Source organism: Bos indicus x Bos taurus, chromosome 1, assembly GCF_003369695.1.
Source record: "Bos indicus x Bos taurus breed Angus x Brahman F1 hybrid chromosome 1, Bos_hybrid_MaternalHap_v2.0, whole genome shotgun sequence".
NCBI lineage: Eukaryota > Metazoa > Chordata > Mammalia > Artiodactyla > Bovidae > Bos > Bos indicus x Bos taurus.
In genome coordinates this window covers 42,778,967-42,800,345 of record NC_040076.1, presented here as the reverse complement: position 1 = coordinate 42,800,345, position 21,379 = coordinate 42,778,967, and the positions used below count along the sequence as shown (strand labels likewise).

The 21,379-nt window shown below is 42.4% G+C and overlaps 1 protein-coding gene and 1 long non-coding RNA gene across 7 annotated transcripts in view; one reads left to right on the top strand and one right to left on the bottom strand.

Moving 5' to 3' along the window:
- The window catches only part of ST3GAL6 (ST3 beta-galactoside alpha-2,3-sialyltransferase 6), an 87,720-nt gene extending 85,758 nt beyond the window's left edge, over positions 1-1,962 (bottom strand). For 2 of the 5 annotated variants that reach the window (XR_003513700.1, XM_027557094.1), the window contains exon 1: positions 1,674-1,962. The gene's annotated coding sequence lies outside the window, so the exon portion shown is untranslated. The remainder of the gene's footprint in view (positions 1-1,673) is intronic. The other 3 variants (XR_003513721.1, XR_003513739.1, XR_003513710.1) reach the window with 2 other exon arrangements.
- On the top strand, positions 610-16,864 carry LOC113902310. 2 transcript variants are annotated; one of them, XR_003513777.1, is made up of 3 exons: positions 610-1,025; positions 15,686-15,842; positions 16,677-16,864. It is a non-coding gene; the product is annotated as an uncharacterized LOC113902310 (long non-coding RNA). The 2 variants fall into 2 exon arrangements; XR_003513756.1 differs by lacking the exon at positions 610-1,025 and adding an exon at positions 1,403-1,777.
- The last annotated feature ends 4,515 nt before the right edge of the window (positions 16,865-21,379 follow it).

Genomic DNA, 21,379 nt, shown 5'->3' with positions numbered 1-21,379 from the left:
ATCAGCCTCATTCGGAGACGACAAACTAGATCATCTAAGAGTGGCTCTTTACAGATTTTCGTACTAAAAGTCGGCGGTGAGACTAAAAGGAAGGGAAAACAAATCAATTTACAAATGTCAAATCATCATGTTTCAGATGTAAAATAGCCTGGCAACCTGACCAGATCTTCCCAAATATGTAACATCTCCATTTAAGTCAAAAGATATAATTTCTCAGCCTGCAGCCGGGACACTAAGTTTTATCACTGGAAAGTCAAATATCAAAGCTAGCCTTGTAAGAGCAGCTATCAGAAACCACGAGACTAGCGTGAACATGGGGCCAGAGGGCAAGGAGCTTCTGGTAGATTCGCAGTATTCTTAACTATCTACCTAATTACAGTTCTCAGGTGGCGGGCCTCTTAAAGCACGTGTGACTTTTGGATTTAGAATCTGCGGCTTCTGTAGTTTCCGATACGTTGGCATTCAAGATGTCGCTTTCATCACCACTCCCAAGTACCGTTTTTAAAACAACATCTTCGAACAGCAACCCCACCCTCAACCCGGTCACCAACCTCTCTCCCCGCCCTTCCACTTAAGACCTGCACCCCACCCCCCCACCCCACCCCCGCAAAGGTGTTTTGGGTTTGTTTTTATTTTCTGAAAACTGCCTTTTATAGATTCTCTTTCAAGCCCAAATAACACCACACAAGGAGCTGAGATCGCCAGGGAGCTCGGTAGCATTCGGCCTCAAAACCACTAGCTTCTTCTCCCCTTTCCCCCAAATTAACGGCAGGCCAAGTCCCTGCAATTTTCTCGTCCCTGCACTTTGAGCCAAATCGCCTCCGAGCTGGTTTCTTTAGGTCTAGTTCCACTGTGGCGGGAAGAAGGGTTTCTCGTAGATTTTTTCTAAGGTAAAACGAGAGAACTTTCCAGACCTCTCGCCCCGGGTCGCGTACATCCCCTTTTACAAAGAAACAACAGTGAGCGAGGAACCCGTCACCCCCGCCGGCCGCTCCAGTGCCCAGCGCCCCAGCCGCCCTTACCCGGTGAGCACCCGGGTCCGCGCGCCCCCCACTCCCTGAACCCGGGGCGCCGGGCAAGCGCATGCAGGCTCCTGGGGGTGGGAGGGTGCATGGAGGCGCGCCCCCCGGCCCCTGATCCTCAGCCTCAGAGGCAAAGCCCGCGGATCTCCCCACCCCCAACCTCCCTCCCCCACCCTCCCCCCGCCGATGCCAACCCGCAGCGAAGCGGGCTGGGGAGAGTTACTCGCCGAGGCCCAGGCGCGAAGACCGCAGAGGCGCGCGGGGCTCCGGGGCCGGGAGCTCGCCCGCAGCCGCTCTCTCCAGCCGGGTGCTGCCTCTCCCGCGGCAGCCGCAGCATCGAGCCGGCGGAAACCGGAGGACGGTAGCGCGGCTCAGCGGCGGCCCGGGAAGGAGGCAGTCTCCCAGACCCGGCGGGGGACCAGCGAGAAATCCGAGGCGCCCGGCGGCGCGTGCGCTGCCCACAGCGCCCGGGGCCGGATCCTCGGCGACTGCGCCGAGCGCCTCCGGAGTCGCGGGGAAGCTCCTCTCGCGGCAGCGGCTGTGGCCGCCGCCGAGTGCGCCGAGGAAGGTGCGGGGCAGTGAGGTGCAGAGAGAGCCGCTGGGGCCCGGCGTCCCCGGGCGGGCGAGGCTGGAGCGCGGCCGAGCCCCTACCTTTCCGGCTGGCGGGACTCCAGCCGCGCGCCCTCCCCGGGCGTCCCGGACAGGAAAATCACCAAGGGAAGGCCCGGGGAAAGCGGCGGGTGGCTTTGGACGAGGTAGGAGGATCTGGTTCCACAGCCAAGGAGACACTCCTTTCCCGCCCCGGTTTGTTTGAAAGCTGCAGGGGAGAAAGAGAGGGGCGGCTAGGGAGCTTTCTCCTCCCCGCCGGGCTGGCAGGCGGCAGAAGTAAACACTTTTTGCTTGGCTCGGCGGGGACTTCTGTGACACGAGGCGGGGCAGGCGGTTGGTCCCCAGCAGAAAGGGCGGGAGTGTCCAGAGAGACCAGAATTTCTGAGCTCTGCCCTTCAAGGACAAATGTGTTAGTGCTTTTTGTCTTTTGGAGGAAACGATGCGTTAGGGGGAAGGAAGACGAAATGTGTATTTGCTTGTTAAAATAGGTCTCCCTTGAGAAATGCGTGTACTATAGTGATGATACTTGGATAGCTGTATTTTTTAAATGTCAGTGTTTGTGAAATAAATCATATGCCCTGGGAGAAGAGCCACAGACTTGGGTGCAGTTCAGAGTGAGTAACGTGTCAGGCCCTGAAACAAAGTCCTTTGTGATGGACCTTCTGGTGTTGGTGTTGATTTTAACAACAGCCCTAGGAGGCAGCACTTGTTATTTTCCCAATTTTATCAAAGAATCCGACTCGGCTGAGCACACACACACAATCAAAAAAACCCAAAGAGTTCAGGAATTCCCCAACCGGTACCCTTTCTACAAATTGCCTTTGTAGTAACCCACACAGATTTTGTAATTACAAAGGTGGTACCTCAGACATCTGAGTGGTGGTGATGGATTAGTTCCTCAACTGTGTCTGACTCTTTGAGACCCCATGGACTGTAGACCTCCAGGCTCCTCTGTCCATGGAATTTCCAGGCAAGAATACTGAAGTGGGTTATTTCCTTCCCCCAAGGAATCTTCTCACCTCACCCAGGAAATGAATCTGGGCCTCCTGCATTTTAGGTGGTTTTCTGCATTGCAGGCAAATTCTCTACTGACTGAACCACAAGGAAGAGGGTATTTGTCCAACTGGGCCCATTTTTCTTGAAGTTACTATGCTCTTTTAGGTTCTGCTGAGTTTATTACCCTTCTTATGTTCATCATCTTCAGAATTAAAGCAGTGATTTTACCTCCTACTCTCTAGCTTTCCTAGGACTTTTTTTTTTTTAAGATGTGGACCATTTTTTGTTAGTCTCTGTGGAATTTGTTACAATATTGCTTCTATTTTATGTTTTAGTGTTTCATCCCCAGGGCACATGAGACCTTGACTCCCTGACCAGGCATTGGAAGGTGAAGTCTTAACCAGTAGACTGCCAGGGAAGTCCCTTTCCTAGGATTCTTGAATCTGCAAAGTCATGTGCTAAGGGAAGAGGCAGTCCATTATTCTTAGGTGACATTTGTGCTTCTTCATAGTCAGTATTGGCCAAGAAGACACTACTCACCATGACCTAGTTCAAATTCCACTGCCTCCTCTGGCCTGTGTGACCTTGAACAAGTGACTTAACCTCAACGTGCTTCCTTTTGTAAAGTGAGAGAGTACAACCTCTCTTCACGGGTTGTGATGAGGATTAAAATAGATGATGAGGTAGAGAGTTCTTGGCACAATGCTTATCACAAAAAAAATCAGGAAGTATGGATATTAACTACCAGTTCTTTCCTACCATGAGTCAGCTACCCTTCATGTATCATGTCTGTTCCTCCAATTCATCACGCAAACCAGAATAATCTTATCCCAGAAATGACAAAGTGGAGTCAGGAGGTTATATAATATGCCCAAGATCATACCAACCCATTTTGGAGCTGTGATTTGAATGAAAGTACCTAGAACCAAAATCAGCTCTCTTTCCAGAATGCTTTACCTATTATGTAACTATCTGGGCAGGTGCTTTTGACATGTCAAAGATTTTTTTTAATGCAGAATACATTATTTCATGGGAACATGATTGCAACTATGTAAAATTTTTGAATTCTTGTGGAAGGTGGTAAAGAATTAAGCAGGGTAAATTTGTAGCAGTCTCTGGGCTACAATGTTTTCACAATGTAAAGATAATTAACTCAGCCTTTGTATAGATGATTTATTCTAATAAAGCGGGAGGGGAAGGGCCAGGAAATAGAGAACTATTGGGACATGCAGGGTCTTTTAAAGGTCCTTGAAACCATAATATTTAGGCAGTGTACACATAGGGTTGGACCAGTTTGCTAGGTTTGTTTTTTAATTATAGATGGTGTGATCTCTTTGAATTAAAATGATATTGTTTGATGGGATGTATCCCAGGGTATCCAGGGACCGGTGAAAGCCAGGTTCCCCACGCCAGCCTGGAGTGCCATTCAGCACTCTGGAGAATCACAGTCTAAAGTTCAAGAAAGTAGTATTTCTTCCTGACCCCAATATATGATCTGCCTTCCAAATTCTCACACCCTAGACCAAGAGCAGGCTTTCTTGGCATGATTGACATAGGACTGTCTACTCTATGCAGAAGATACCTACTTGTAGGGGCATACTCTCAGCAGGTCACATCAGATCATAGTAGATGAATCCCAGGACTGGAGATACAAAGTGACAAGAGACCTCTTTCACACAATATCCTCTTTTAAGTTTATGGGGGAAAAAAAATGTTTTCTTTAACATTCTCAATATGCCAGCAAATTTGGAAAACTCAGCAGGGGCCACAGGACTGGAAAAGGTCAGTTTTCATTCCAATCACAAAGAAAGGCAATGCCAAAGAATGCTCAAACTACTGCATAGTTGCACTCATCTCACATGCTAGCAAAGTAATGCTCAAAATTCTGCAAGCCAGGCTTCAACAGCACACGAACCATGAACTTCCAAATGTTCAAGCTGGATTTAGAAAAGGCAAAGGAACCAGAGATCAAATTGCCAACATCCATTGGATCATCAAAAAAGCAAGAGAGTTCCAGAAAAACATCTATTTCTGCTTTATTGACTATGGCAAAGCCTTTGACTGTGTGGATCACAATAAACTGTGGAAAATTCTGAAAGAAATGGAAATACCAGACCACCTGACATGCCTCTTGAAAAACCTGTATGCAGGTCAGGAAGCAACAGTTACAACTGGACTTGGAACAACAGACTGGTTCCAAATAGGAAAAGGAGTACATCAAGGCTGTATATTGTCACCCTGCTTATTTAACTTATATGCAGAGTACATCATGAGAAATGCTGGGCTGGATGAAGCACAAGCTGGAATCAAGAGTGCAGTGAGAAATAGCAATAACCTCAGAAATGCAGATAACACCACCCTTATGGCAGAAAATGAAGAAGAACTAAAGAGCCTCTTGATGAAAGTGAAAGAGGAGAGTGAAAAAGTTGGCTTAAACCTCAACACTCAGAAAACTAAGATCATGGCATCTGGTCCCATCGCTTCATGGGAAATAGATGGGGAAACAATGGAAACAGTGTCAGACTTTATTTTTGTGGGCTCCAAAATCATGCAGATGGTGACTGCAGCCATGAAATTAAAAGACGCTTGCTCCTTGGAAGAAAAGTTATGACCAACCTAGACAGCATATTAAAAAGCAGAGACATTGCTTTGCCAACAAAGGTCTGTCTAGTCATGGCTATGGTTTTTCCAGTGGTCATGTATGGATGTGAGGGTTGGACTCTAAGGAAAGCTGAGCACCGAAGAATTGATGCTTTTGAACTGTGTTGTTGGAGAAGACTTGAAAGTCCCTTGGACTGCAAGGAGATCCAACCAGTCCATCCTAAAGGAAATCAGCCCTGGGGAGTTGGTGATGGACAGGGAGGCCTGGTGTGCCGCAATCTATGGGGTTGCAAAGAGTAGGACACAACTGAGCAACTGAACTGAACTGAACTGAACTTAACATTCTCAAGGCTTGGGGGATTTAGTTTTGAACAGTACCTGGCTCAAGACTGAACTTGACCAACATACAGTCCTTCTTCCAACTCTAGGTAAAGATCCTGCCAGATCTGTCTTCTGATTATCTTGTGGTTTTATCTCCTACAAGCAATTATTTGTCACAGTGGTAAAAAAAAATCCGCCTACCAGTGCAGGATATGTAAGAGACACAGGATCCACCCCTTATTCCGGAAGATCCCCTGGAGCAGGTAATGGCACCCTACTCTAGTATTCTTGCCTGGAGACTTCCATGGACAGAGGAGCCTGGTGGACTACAGTCCATGGGGTCACAAAGAGTCAAAGCCGACCAAGTGACTGAGCACAGGAAACTAAGACCTATCACACTGCCTGGTGCAGCCAAAAAGACAAAGAATTCAAGGATATGTGGATCTCAAAAATAATAAACCAGTGTGTAAGGAATGTAAATCTTAACTTAGAGCTATGACTCTGCCAGCAATGTAGAAAATGGCAGTTAGTACTCTCAAGCGAACCCTAACTTCTCCAACATCTCTATTCCAGAGCAGGGTATCAGCTACATGTTTGCATACATAAATAAACATTGTATTGTTTTCCCCAGAATTGTGAGTGCATGAGAAAGGAATTCAAGTCTACCAGAAAGCTTATTTGCCACTTCATAAATGATAGTGTCTCCTGATTGTGCTAGTCCTGTCAAGGTTTCAGAGGTCTTAGTGGCTCAGTAGTTATCAGGGACTGTATTTACTCTCCTTCAACAAGCTAGCAGAGGAGGGTGGAACTGGGGCTCAAAGTGTTCTAAGCACAGGAGCATGTCAGTATCTATATGATGGGAGGCACAATTAAGACAGCTGATGGAAAATGATTGCGATATTATTAAAAATGGTTAATATCCAGAATAAATTAAGAATTCCTATGGATCAAAAAACAAAAAATAAGACTACCCATTTAAAAATAGAGCACAGAACATCAGCAAGCAATTCACTGAAGAAATACAAATTATCCAAAAACTTGCAAAAATTTTAGTGTCTTTTTTAAATAATAAAACTATGTGAAAAAAATCTAGACAGTAATGAGAAATCAGATAAGCAAAAAAAAAAAGGTGGGGGGGGGGGCAGTGAAAGAGTTAATGAGAGCTCCACTAGCTATCCAGTGCTTAAGAATCTTCCTGCCAGTGCAGGGGATGTGGGTTTCACAACTATGCAGCCCACATGCTGCAACCACTGGAACTCAACTGCTCTAGAGTCATGCTCCATGACAAGAGAAGCCACCACAAGGAGAAGCCTGAACACTGCAACAAAGACCCAGCACAGCCAAAAATAAAATAAGTGAATCTTTTTTTTTAAATAAGTGAGTTAATGAATTTCTGGCAAAGGTGGCAAGGAATCTATTCAAGTAAGTGTAAAGAACTACTTCCTTTTTAGAGGGCAATTTGGTGGCTGCTATCAGATCAGGGAAGGAGTACGTCAAGGCTGTATGTTGTCACCCTGCTTATTTAACTTATATGCAGAGTACATCATGAGAAATGCTGGGCTGAAGAAGCACAAGCTGGAATCAAGATTGCTGGGAGAAATACCAATAACCTCAGATATACAGATGACACCACCCTTATGGCAGAAAGTGAAGAGGAACTAAAAAGCCTCTTGATGAAAGTGAAAGAGGAGAGTGAAAAAGTTGGCTTAAAGCTCAACATTCAGAAAACGAAGATCATGGCATCTGGTCCCGTCACTTCATGGCAAATAGATGGGGAACAGTGGAAACTGTGAGAGAGTTTATTTTGGGGGCTCCAAAATCACTGCAGATGGTGATTGCAGCCATGAAATTAAAAGATGCTTGCTCCTTGGAAGAAAAGCTATGACCAACCTAGAGAGCTTATTAAAAAGTAGAGACATTACTATGCCAAAGGTCCGTCTAGTCAAAGCTATGATTTTTCCAGTGGTCATATATGGATGTGAGAGTTGGACTATAAAGAAAGCTGAGCTCCAAAAAATTAATGCTTTTGAACTCTGGTGTTGGAGAAGACTCTTTAGAACCCCTTGGACTGCAAAGAGATCCAACTAGTCCATCCTAAAGGAAATCAGTCCTGAATATTCATTGGAAGGACTGATGCTGAAGCTGAAACTTCAATACTTTGGCCACCTGATAGGAAGAATTGACTCATTTGAAAAGACCCTGATGCTGGGAAAGATTGAAGGCGGGAGGAGAAGGGGCCAGCAGAGGATGAGATGGTTGGATGGCATCACGGACTCAACGGACATGAGTTTGAGTAACCTCTGGGAGTTGGTGATGGATAGGGAGGCCTGGTGTGATGCAGTCCATGGGGTTGCAGAGTCGGACAGGACTGAATGACTGAACTGAGCTGATCAGATGTAAAAAGTTGTTTGGGATTTGAATTTCGAAACCCTCATTAAAGTTCCTTGACTTTTCTCCCTGCAAGATAGTTCTGGCCTCAAGCCAAGTGATTTAGGAATGAGGATCGGAAGGGAAAGGACCTGAAATCTCTCAACCAGTTCCCAGTTACCCCATCAATGAAGAGGTTGGCCTTCCTGATTGCTGGGTAACTCCCTTCACAGCACCCCCTGATGGCAGGACAGCCCCTCCCCCAAGATAGTAGCCCCCCGCCACCCCCCACCCCCGGAGTTGTGTGGGGCAGTGCACAAAGCTGCTGTATGTTAGAGCAGCTTGCTCAGAGCTCTTGTTCAATTCTGAGAAGCATTCAATGCCTGGATCACTGTCCTAGCAGATATGCCCTCTCCCCATCTATCTATGAAGATGCTCTGCTAATATCCAGTCCTGTGACTGATAATTCAAGCAAAATATACAGGTCACTTCACTCAGAGCTCTCAGACCATTAATGATAAAAATTATGACATTTTAAACTAACACATTTGTCTCATAACTGGTTTACAGAGCTGAACTTTTGCTACTTCATTTCATGGGAGTTTTGCTATAGGATGGATCCCTAAAAGCGGAATTGCTGGGCAAAGTGTACATAAACCTACACTCAAATAATTAACTATATTTTTATGTTCAAAAATTTATACTTAAAAGAAAATATTTTCCATAGCACTCCTGAAGCAGAGTGCAAGGTGGAGTCATTACAGTGGGCTATGAGTGGCACAAAGGCTTCTCTGTGTTTCCCAAACTCTGCTGCTGCTAAGTCGCTTCAGTCGTGTCCAACTCTGCGCGACCCCATAGACGGCAGCCCACCAGGCTCCCCCGTCCCTGGGATTCTCCAGGCAAGAACACTGGAGTGGGTTGCCATTTCCTTCTCCAATGCCTGAAAGTGAAAAGTGAAAGTGAAGTAGCTCAGTCGTGTCCGACTCTTAGCGACCCCATGGACTGCAGCCCACCAGGCTCCTCTGCCCATGGGATTTTCCAGGCAAGAGTACTGGAGTGGGTTGCCATTGCTTTCTCCGTCCCAAACTCTAGTCTGCTGTAAATGCATGTTCCTTTCAAATCAGCAATTTTATGTTTTAGGACTCCATCCTGCAGAAATAATTACATAAGAACACAAAAATATGTATGGGGTTGGTCACAGAAGCATTACTTGTAATGTTTAAAAACAGGAAAATAATAGAAAGAATAGAAAGTGATTAATTATATTATGGTAGTATATCCTAGGTTTCTCTGATAGCTCCTTTGGTAAACAATCCATGGGCAATACAGGAGACCCCAGTTTGATTCCTGGGTTGGGAAGATCCGCTGGAGATGGGATAGGCTACCCACTCTAGTGTTCTTGGGGTTCCCTTGTGGCTCAGCTGGTAAAGAATCTGCCTGCAATGTGGGAGACCTGGATTTGATCCCTGGGTTGGGAAGATACCTGGAGAAGGGAACAGTTACCCACTTCCGTATTCTGGCCTGGAAAAATGAATGCAACTATTGCAAAACTATTAGAAATCTGCATATACATATACTAATATGATGACAGCCATTATATTGGCTTTAGAAGTTCTACATTCATAAAACATATTGTGCAATTCATTTATATCAAGCAGAAAAAATAAAGGATCACTGACGTGTGTATATATTTGTGAGTACATAAGAAAAGGTCCTAAAGACTACACGACAAAATGTTGACAGAGATTTCTTCTAGAATTACAGTGGCAGAGAAAGAAAGGGAAGGAGGATTTTTTGCTGTATACTCTAAATGTTTCTAACTTGTGATATTTATAATGTATATGAGTAATACTTGTAATTTTTAAAAAGACACTAACAAAGTTATTTGTGTTTGGGAAAGACAGTAAAAAAAGTGTCAAATAAAAATGCATCCGTGTTTAGGTACAAATTTGAATTCTTTAACTTGGTGATTCCTTACCTGTATGCTCTTTATTCTATACAGTGTGTTTTTCCAATCAATAGAGACCAGATAAAAATATCAGATGAAAACAAAAATAAAACCCTTAAGCCCACATTGAAAGAACAAGAGGAAAATCTATGTGAATCTTGCTTTTATTTTGAAGTGGGAAAAACTAGGCATGAAAGAAGCTTGAAGAAAAAGGTTAATACATTTGACTTCACAAAAATGCAGTTTCTAAAGATAAAATACACCAAAAAATAAAAAGACAAGCTGGGAAAAAATACTTGCAGCACATATCAAATGGTTTCTCTTCTTATCAGGCCAAGAGCTCTTAGGAGGCAAAAAAAAAAAAAAAAAAAAATCAAGAATTTAGTAGAAAAATAGGGAAACTACATGGAAAGAACAGCAGTCTGAGGAGAAAAATAAACATTACTTAATTAAACAAATATGTATGCCTGCTATGTGCCAGATACCATTCTAAACAGGTATATATTAAGTAGCAGTGAAGAAAACAGACAGTAATTTCTGGCTCTTTGGAGCTTACATTCTAGTAAATTTGAAAAGAGTCTTGACTTCACTAATCAAATTTAAAGCTATATATCATTTACACTTATTGGTGAAAATCATGATTATTAAAACTTAGTGTGAAGATAATTTCTCGTGCTTTTGGTGCAAATGCAAACTGGTGAGGTTTTTCCAAAGGATATTTTAATAAAGTCAATTATAATTTTAAACATGAACACTTTACTGTAGAATATATACTTTATGTATACATTATATATACTTTATGTATACAATGTATACTTTATTGTAGCAGTTCCACTGATAGAAACTTCTGTTGCAGACACCTTACATAGTTATGCAAAGTTGTGTTTAAGAATTGCCATTTAGATATTGCTTATTAATGGCAGCCCACTCCAGTACACTTGCCTGGAAAATCCCATGGACAGAGAAGCCTGGTAGGCTACAGTCCATGGGGTCGCAGAGAGTTGGACACGACTGAGTGACTTCACTTTCTTATTGCTTATTAAATATAATGAAGAGATACCAGAATGAGTCAAACAACCATTGCTAAGGGATTGGAGTTGTAGGGATCACATATACAAGAGATTTCTGTGTAATCACTAAAACCATGAACTAGTCCTGCATCTAATGACTTGGAATAATGTCTAAGATATTATTAAATTTTAGCAGCAAGTTGCTAAACAGGTTGCCTAGTAGGATCCTGTTATTGTGAGATGTAAAAAAAAAAAAAAGTAATAGAAATAATGATGGTTATAATAAAACTTATGTTAGAACACTAACAGAAGGTGTCTAAGGGGATACACACCAGCCATGAACATGAACCACCTCTGGAGGATGTATTCATGGAGGACTTTTCTTTCTAAATTATAAATTTCTGAATGTTTGATTTGCACAATAAGCACCTATTTATTTGTAACCAAAATTTCAAAACATGTTTTAGGATTTTTTACATGCAGTAGAAACTTGCTTAGAAGCATATCAAAATACTTAGAATGCTTGACCCTCCTCCAGTAGTTTTTCTGAGAAGTGACAATAAAAACTCTGTTGTAAAGGGTGATTGTACACCATTTTCATCAGAACCCTGATAGTGATGGTGTTTTAGGGTTTCTATTATTCTCAATTTTTGAATTAAAAGGGACTCAGTTAGTGGAAGCGATGGAGTTCCACCAGAGCTATTTAAAATCCTAAAAGATGATGCTATTAAAGCACTGCACTCAATATATTAGCAAATTTGGAAAACCCAGCAATGGCCACAGGACAGGAGAAGGTCAATTTTCATGCCAGTTCCCAAGAAGGACAGGACTGTAGAATGTTCAAACTACCAGACAGCTGTACTCACTTCCTCTGCTAGTAAGGTTATGCTCAAAATCCTTCAAGCTAGGCTTCAGCAGTACTTGAATCAAGAACTTCCAGATATACAAACTGGGTTAAAAGGCAGAGGAACCAGAGATTAAATTGTCAACATTTGCTGGGTCATAAAGGAAGCAAGGGAATTCCAGGAAACATCTGCTTCTGTTTCATCGACTATGCTAAAGCCTTTGACTGTATGAATCATAACAAACTGTGAAAAACTCTTATCAGACCATCTTAACTGTTTCCTGGGAAACCTGTTTGCAGCTCAAGAAGCAACAGTTAGAACCTTACATGGAACAATTGACTGGTTCAACACTGAGAAAGGAGTAGGTCAAGGCTGTTTATTGTCACCCTGCTTATTTAACTTATATGCAGAGCACATCATGCAAAATGCCAGGCATGATGAGTTACAAGCTGGAACCAAGATTGCCAGGAGAAATATCAACAACCTCAGATATGCAGATGATATCACTTTAATAGCAGAAAGCAAAGAGGATCTAAAGAGCCTCTTGATGAAGGTGAAAAGGAGAGTGAAAAACCTGGCTTAAAACTCAATATTAAAAAAACTAACATCACAATATCCAGTCCCATCACTTAATGGCAAATAGAAGGGAGAAAGGTGGAAGCAGTGACAGATTTCCTCTCTTTGGGCTCTAAAATCACTATGGATGGTGACTGCAGTCATGAAATTAAAAGATGTTTGCTCCTTGGAAGGAAAACTATGACAAACATAGACAGAGGATTAAAAAGAAAAGACATCACTTTGCCAACAAAGGTCCGTCTAGTTAAAACAATGGTTTTCCCAGTAATCATGTATGGATGTGAGAGTTGGACCATAAAGAAGGCAGAGCATGGAAGAATTGATGCTTTCAAACTGTGGTACTGGAGAAGACTCTTAAGAATCCCTTAGACTGCAAGGAGATCACACCAGTCAATTATTATTATTATTTTTTTTCCATTTCCACATGCAATCTTTTTTTTTTTTTAATTTTACATAATTGTATTAGTTTTGCCAAATATCAAAATGAATCCGCCACAGGTATACATGTGTTCCCCATCCTGAACCCTCCTCCCTCCTCCCTCCCCATACCATCCCTCTGGGTCGTCCCAGTGCACTAGCCCCAAGCATCCAGTATCGTGCATCGAACCTGGACTGGCAACTCGTTTCTTACATGATATTTTACATGTTTCAATGTCATTCTCCCAAATCTTCCCACCCTCTCCCTCTCCCACAGAGTCCATAAGACTGTTCTATACATCAGTGTCTCTTTTGCTGTCTCATACACAGGGTTATTGTTACCATCTTTCTAAATTCCATATATATGCATTAGTATACTGTATTTATGTTTTTCCTTCTGGCTTACTTCACTCTGTATAATAGGCTCCAGTTTCATCCACCTCATTAGAACTGATTCAAATGTATTCTTTTTAATGGCTGAGTAATACTCCATTGTGTATATGTACCACTGCTTTCTTATCCATTCATCTGCTGATGGACATCTAGGTTGCTTCCATGTCCTGGCTGTTATAAACAGTGCTGCGATGAACATTGGGGTACACGTGTCTCTTTCCTTTCTGGTTTCCTCAGTGTGTATGCCTAGCAGTGGGATTGCTGGATCATAAGGCAGTTCTATTTCCAGTTTTTTAAGGAATCTCCACACTGTTCTCCATAGTGGCTGTACTAGTTTGCATTCCCACCAACAGTGTAAGAGGGTTCCCTTTTCTCCACACCTTCTCCAGCATTTATTATTTGTAGACTTTTGGATCGCAGCCATTCTGCACACCAGTCAATTCTGATGCTGGGAAAGATTGAGGACATGAAGAGAAGGGGTGGCAGAGAATGAGATGGTTTAGATGGCATCACTGACTCAGTGGATATGAGTTTGAGCAAACCCTAGGAGAAAGTGAAGGACAGGGAAGCCTGGCATACTGCAGTTCATGGGGTTCGCAAAGAGTTGGACATGACAGCAAGTGAACAATCAGGGTTTCATTGATTTAGTCATTTATAGGTTTATCGAGAACCTACTGTATGCCCAGCACAATGACAATTGAGGCATTAAACATACAGAATCCTAGACACTGGAGTTTCTGCCTTGTGAAGTGATATGAGGGAAATAGGCTCATAAGTTTCAGACTACAAACACTTTCTGAGATTCTGTGTCATACATTGGCTAAGTTCAAAGAACACAGTGGTGAATGTCCAAAATTCCCAACATGATGATGATTGCAAATGAGCATACTTGTAGACTAACACTGTTTATCAGGGTTTTGTAACTGCTGGAGATAAACAGCCTGGTGGAAACTAGAGGAAACAACTTCCTGGGAGAACTTGGAGAGATAACTTTGGAAATTTGCTTTATGCAAAAAATAATCTTCCTGGTCTATTTTTTCCTAAATATTTTTCTTTTCTAGTGTTTGCTTAAAATGACATGCACTTACTTAGAATTTGCCAGAAGACAATCTTACCCAAGTTTCTTAGCCGCTGAAATATGAATGACTTTTCCTAAAAGAGCTTTAGAGTTCTTACATTCTGACTCTGGCCGCCTAACATAGCTCAATAGCCTAATTATTGCTCCAGATTGTCATCCCCACCTCAGGGTTTCTAATTCTGTGGAACTAGAGTGTGGCCTGGGAATTTTTATTTCTAATAGGTTTCCAGAAGTAGCTGATGCCACTTCAAAAACGGTTTAGGGAATTAAATATACCGACTTCCCAAGTTAAAGACTTTATTAAAGGACTGTGAGACAGATGATATCTCCGATTCATAGGAGGAATAACAAGGTTCTTAACAAAACACAAATGTAGATAGGTAGGCAAGACACAATAATAAATATTTTCAGTTCAGTTCAGTCGCTTAGTCGTGTCCGACTCTTTACAACCCCATGGACTGCAGCACAGCAGGCCTCCCTGTCCATCACCAACTCCCGGAGTTTACCCAAACTCATGTCCATTGAGTCATCCAGTAAATATTTTATATCCTATTTAATAAACGCAAGGATCTATTAGCTTGAGGTCAGAAATTTCATTCTATCACTGATTTTCAGGATTCAAAATACTTTAAAGGTGCTTTATGGTTTAACTTCAGATAAATTTTCTTTTTCTCTCCCATACACAGATGTTTTAGAAATTTAGATTAAAAACAATTTCTAACTACATCCAAATGCATAATGTTAGGTTCTGTGATGAGAATACAGTCCCAAGCCTATGGGGGAATTTGTTTTTTCTTGTGAATGGGCTCTTGGGAAACAGACTTCTAAGGTAGCAGCATCAGTGAGTGCAAACAACAGGCATAGGATGGCGGTGACAATCCAGAGGGTTTGAACAACATGTGGGGGCAGATGCCAACTAAGAGCCTTTAAAAAATGAGAAGAGAGCATCTATATTTGTAGATTAATCTGTCTGTAGTCTGAAAACTCAACGTGCCGAACATCAAGAGGACGAGAAGACGGCTAGCTGTCATTGAGTGAGTGATTTTAGTCCTGTCTGACTCTTTGCTACCCCATGGACTGTAGCACAGCATTCACAGTTTCTGGGGATTAGGATATAGACAGTTTTGGGAGGGAGCATTATCTGGCTTCCCACATGTGCTATTTATTTTGTTCTGGTCAAAAGCCATTTGGAGCAGTGTTTTCAATACCAGGCATCACATAATAAATGATATTCTACAGAAGAGAAAAATCGTCAGTCATTCATTTAGCATTTGTAAAGTGTTCACTATGTTCCAGTCACTTGGCAAGAAGAACTCTGGAGATAAGAGCATAGCAGGTTGTAGAATCTAATGCTCATGAGCCAGGACCCTGGAGTCTAATCATCTGGTTTTGAATCCGGGTCTCACCATTTATATACTGTGTGACCTCACAAATGACTTAACCTCTCTGTGTCTCAGTGTTGTCATTTATGAAACTGAGATAAAGTTTTAACTGTCCCATAGGGTTCCTGTGAAGGCTAAGTGAGACACTCGATGAAGCCTTTGGCATAATGACTGCATGTTGAGTTCAGTATATGTTGGTACTGAGGAGGCATGAGAGGACAACACCAGAGAAGGGGGTGCAGAATGACCACAAGGAATTTGAAAAGGCTTTCCAGAGGTAGGTTTTGAAAGTTGAGTTTCTCCTAGTTCATCAACGAGAAATAAAAAATGTGTAGTGAGAAGACATAGTAAAGGATTTGGAAACCATAAGGACTGGCTGAGCCGATTGAGGGATTTAAGCTTAGTAGCTTCGGGAATAGGGATCGGAGTCACATGAGAGCTGCATTTAAATCCTCTTGCAGTTAAAGCAACAGAAAGTAATTACTTATTTTACTTCTATCCAGAAAAATAGCCAAGCCTAAGTGAAAATGACAAAAGCAACATTCATCTCAGTATTTGGAACAACTTGTGAATAATAAGGATTCCTTTTTATAATGGGGTGGGAGAAAGTGACAATCATTCACTTGTGTCCAACTCTTTGCAACCCCATGGAATTCTCCAGGCCAGGATACTGGAGTGGGTAGCTGTTCCCTTCTCCAGGGGATCTTCCCAATCCAGGAATCAAATTGGGGTCTCCTGGATTGCAGGCGAATTCTTTACCAACTGAGCTATCAGGGAGAAGCTGATATAAATGGTGGGAGAAGGAGTGATACAAACCCTTCTTTGTGCCCCACTGACCGTCAGACACACTGCCTTCTTGAAGGAATGGTTGGTCTGAAATCCATTTTCCCCTGCTCTCAAAACCCAAGTATTTTGAGAACTCAATGGGCCATAAACTTTAAGGGAGATTGGACTTTTTCCAGCCCCAGGGGTGTAAATCAGGATTGGCTTGAACCAACCATGTAACCATTGTGGTTGAGGAGGTCAATAACAGGCATGCCTTTGGAAATTTTTTCTTATCTCTTCAGAAGGTAAATGAAAAAAATGAGTGTTCTCTCTGTCTTTCTTCCAGGAATGAGCCATCAAGTTAGCATCTGGAGATGGCAGAACAACAAGACAGAAAGGATGGATCCTTCATGAGGTGGACCAGCTGCTAAATTATCCAATTCTGGAATTGTTGTACAGTTAATTTACCGAATTGTGTATGCCATATATTATATTAATATGTAATATATTAAAATACACTCACTGTTAAAGTCAGTCACATTTTTCATCTTACAGCCTGAAAAGCGTCTTGCAGTACAACTAGCACCCTAGTATGCTGACAATCCGGGCTCTCATCAGAAAATAACCATGGACCCTCTATGAGTGAGTGAAAGTCACTCAGTCGTGTCCAACTCTTTGTGACCCCATGAGTCCATGGAATTCTCTAGGCCAGAAAACTGGAGTGGGTAGCCTTTCCCTTCCTGGCCCCTCTATAGAGTTTATAAAAATGCAGGCTTTGAGAACTAATTTTAAATCAAGATTACTGCTTGATTTCCAGGTGGAAAATTCTGTTAGACATGTTTCTTAGTTCATTTTTTCTCTACTTATCTTTAATTTTATCTTTTGGACCAAACCATATCATTAAAGGGGTTTCCCAGGTGGCACTAGTGGTAAAGAACCCACCTGCCAATGCAGGAGATGTAAGAGACTGCAGGTTCGATCCCTGGGTCAGGAAGATCCCCTGGAGAAGGGCATGGCAACCCACTCCAGTATTCCTGGCTGGAGAATCCCACAGATAGAGGAGCCTGGCGGACTACAGACCATGTGGTTGCAAAGATTTGGACACAACTGAAGTGATTTAGCACACACGCATTTCTTTAAGGGGCAGTATACTTATCTAGCCATTCAAATTAACACCACATGGTGTCTAGTAATGGAATAACTTGACTGTATTAGCAATATAACTGTTTTCAGAATCAGTTTCTACATATATATAGGATTAATTTTCTAATTCCTAAAATGTATATGTCTAAGAGTCTATGATATCAACATTTCTAAGTAATGCGCTAAACCCACTATATATTGATAAACTGATTCTTCTGCTATTTTGAAAATTTAGCCAAGAGATACTCAGAAAAATATGCCAACAGCAGCAAAAGATGATTTCCCTCATGTGGAAAAGAGAATTGTCCCTTTGATTTCTGATAAATGTCCTTTTGGGACCATATATTCCTAAATACCAGAGAAGGCAATGGCACCCCACTCCAGTACTCTTGCCTGGAAAATCCCATGGACGGAGGAGCCTGGTGGGCTGCAGTCCATGGGGTCGATAAGAGTTGGGCATGACTGAGTGACTTCACTTTCACTTTTCACTTTCATGCATTGGAGAAGGAAATGGCACCCCACTCCAGTACTCTTGCCTGGAAAATCCCATGGACGGAGGGGCCTGGTGGGCTGCAGTCCATGGGGTCGCTAGGAGTCGGACACAACTGAGTGACTTCACTTTATGTTTTCACTTTCATGCATTGCAGAAAGAAATGGCAACCCACTCCAGTGTTCTTGCCTGGAGAATCCCAGGGACGGGGGAGCCTGGTGGGCCGCCGTCTATGGGGTCGCACAGAGTCGGACACGACTGAGCAACTGATCTGATCTGAAGGCCCATTTGACTTCACATTCCAGGATGTCTGGCTCTAGGTGAGTGATCACACCATCATGATTATCTGGGTCATGAAGATCTTTTTCACACAGTTCTTCTGTGTATTCTTGCCACCTCTTAATATCTTCTGCTTCTGTTAAGTCCCTACCATTTCTGTCCATTATTGAGCTCATTTTTGCATGAAATGTTCCCTTGGTATCTCTAATTTTCTTGATGAGATCTCTAGTTTTTCCCATTCTATTGTTTTCCTCTATTTCTTTGCACTGATCACTGAAGAAGGCTTTCTTATCTCTCGTCGCTACTCTTTGGAACTCTGCATTCCACTGGGTATATCTTTCTTTTTCTCTTTTGCCTTTCACTTCTCATTTTTCCAACAGCTATTTTTAAGGCCTCCTCAGACAGCCATTTTGATTTTTTGCATTTCTTTTCTTGGGGATGGTCTTGATCCCTGTCTCCTGTACAACATCACAAACCTCTGTCCATAGTTCATCAGGCAGTCTGTCTATCAGATCTAGTCCCTTAAATCTATTTCTCACTTCCACTGTGTAATCATATGGGATTTGATTTAGGTCATACCTGAATGGTCCAGTGGTTTTCCCTACCTTTTTTAATTTAAATCTGAATTTGGCAATAAGGAGTTCATGACCTAAGCCACAGTCAGCTCCTAGTCTTGTTTTTGCTGACTGTATAGAGTTTCTCCATCTTTGGTTACAAAGAATATAATCAATCTGATTTCAGTGTTAACCATCTGGTGATGTCCATGTGTAGAGTTTTCTCTTGTGGTGTTGGAAGAGGGTGTTTGACTCTGTGGTTAGAGGGATGGAACTTTCAGATTCATTCCCAGACCTCCCCAAAGTGGGGAGAGACTGGAGGGTGAATTAAGTCACCATTGGCCAATCACTTAATCAATCGTGCCTACTGTAAAAGCCCAACAAGATAGGGTTCAGAGAGCTTCCTGGTTGGTGAACACATGAAGATTTGGGGAGAGCAGTGTGCTCTTCAACATGGGACCGGATAATAATATCTGTCCAATTTATTTTCAAAATGTTTTGGAAGACAAATATATTAAATATATACCAGTGCCAGGTTAAACCTTTAGAAACTCAAAGGCCCCACATGCTACAGAGCTCATTTTCAATAAATAATTCAATATAAAAATAATTCTAAGCCATAATATAAGTGGAAGAGACCAGCAAGAACCTTTTTTTTTTTTTTTTTTGGCACTTGACTTCTAAAGTTTAAAAATATAATTATATGCCAACCTCTATTAAAAAGAAAAATAGGGTACCTCTTCTCCTGGTGCCCTAAGAATGTACTTAATTTACCTTTGGATAATCTATCAAGAATTCTAACAACACTGACTATGCAAAGTCCTGTGCTCTGCTCTACATGAAAACTGAGTGATACAACAGTGAATTTGTGGTGGGCTTCTGACTTAAATTCTTAAGATTATTATAAAAGGTTTTCTGAAGGGAATTTTAAGTTGAAGCCCCAGTAATGAAGAGAACCCAGCTATGTAAAAATCAGCGGAGGGAGCAATTCAGGAAGAGGAAGCCAAAAAGAAACAGTATCCTGGACATGAAGTAGCTCCCAGCTCGTGAGGGAGACAGAAATAAAACCAGCTAATTTTAACACACACCGTGGTTCCTGCTGTACTGTCCATGAGAGCCATGTGCTCTAAGAAACCAGAGGGAGTGATTAATCAGAAGATAGACATGTGATGGGGCTGTGCCAAGAAGGGTATATAAAAATGGAGAAGCTCACTGGGAAGATTTAAACCCTGCCTTCATCAGAGATGTCTGTTGAAAACAGATTACTGGGCTTCACTCCACGTTTACTCAGTTAGTTAGGATCTCTGAGCTGGCTGCCTGGAAATCTCTGCTCCAGACAAGCACTCTGCTGATAGGAAGATATTTTGAAACCCTTTGGTTCAGATAGCAGACGTTGGAGTTAGAAAAGCAACTTGGACACAAGGCTGAAGTCTTGCTTTCCTCTTCGATGAAATGAGGATAATAATACAGTCTTCCTCACTGGGGAACTCTGAGGATTAAACGAGGGAGTATTTGTAAAGTGTCATCTGTCATCGCCATTGTAAGAAAAGCATAGCTTTGCTCATAAGTGAGCGAAGAACTGATTGAGTTGTACCAGAGCTCATACATGTATCCCAGGATGTCACCTTGCAGTGGAAATGACAGTGGGGAAGTCAGAGCTATCGGACAGGTGAGGGAGGCTGGAGAAGCAGCAGGCAAGGCCAGGGCGGAAGCCAGTTTCCACTGGTTCCAAAAGACAGTGAACAGCTGCAAGTTATCAAGGTTCTGTAGGAAACAGCTGCCTTTGCCACAACATTGGTTTTTTGTTTCCTTTTTTTGTTTTCACTTCCTCATTTCAAATGCAAATTTTTTCCTCCCTAAGACCCCAGCCTAGTCCTAGGCTAAATCAAAACAAAGACATCTTGTTAAAGAAGGAAAAGCCCAAGGGAAATTAGAGTGTTAGCCAGAAAGAAGTTTGGCAGAGGGAGGTCAGATCTGGAAAATAATGGATTGACTCAAATTCCTTCTAGGGTTTCTACAGCCTGAAAATAACTGTCTGAAACTGACAAGCTCATTTCTTCCAACTGGTCTGACGAGCCTGAGGAGGGGGTTTAACTCTAACCCTAACCCCTTAACTATAAAATTATTCATCCCTTCCTAAACCAACCACCCATAAACCAAACACAACCAAACAAAATCACTCACTTCCAGATAACCACCAAAGAATTATTTCTAGGAAATGGTTTACCAGGGTCGCTGTTATCTGCAGATGTACAAAAAACCACCTACCTTTCTAGATTCCAATTAGCTCCAAATATTCTTGAGATGGTGGAAATTTCTTTAGGAGGGATGATTTCTTTTAAGCCTTCCCTTTCTTCTGTAGGTCTAGTAGAGTGACAAATTGGGCTACCTATATTGCATGAGAAGGGGAATAGGTTATGGGTTTTGTACTTTGTGGTAGGAGGGATGGCAGCTGGACATGTTAGAAGGATCATTCACACACTGAATCCTGCAATGGTAAAACGATCGCGGGCTTTAGGCGCAAGCTTTGAGGGCTTTGGTCAGTCAGGCCTAGGTCCAAATTCCTGCTGGCCTCAGTACTAG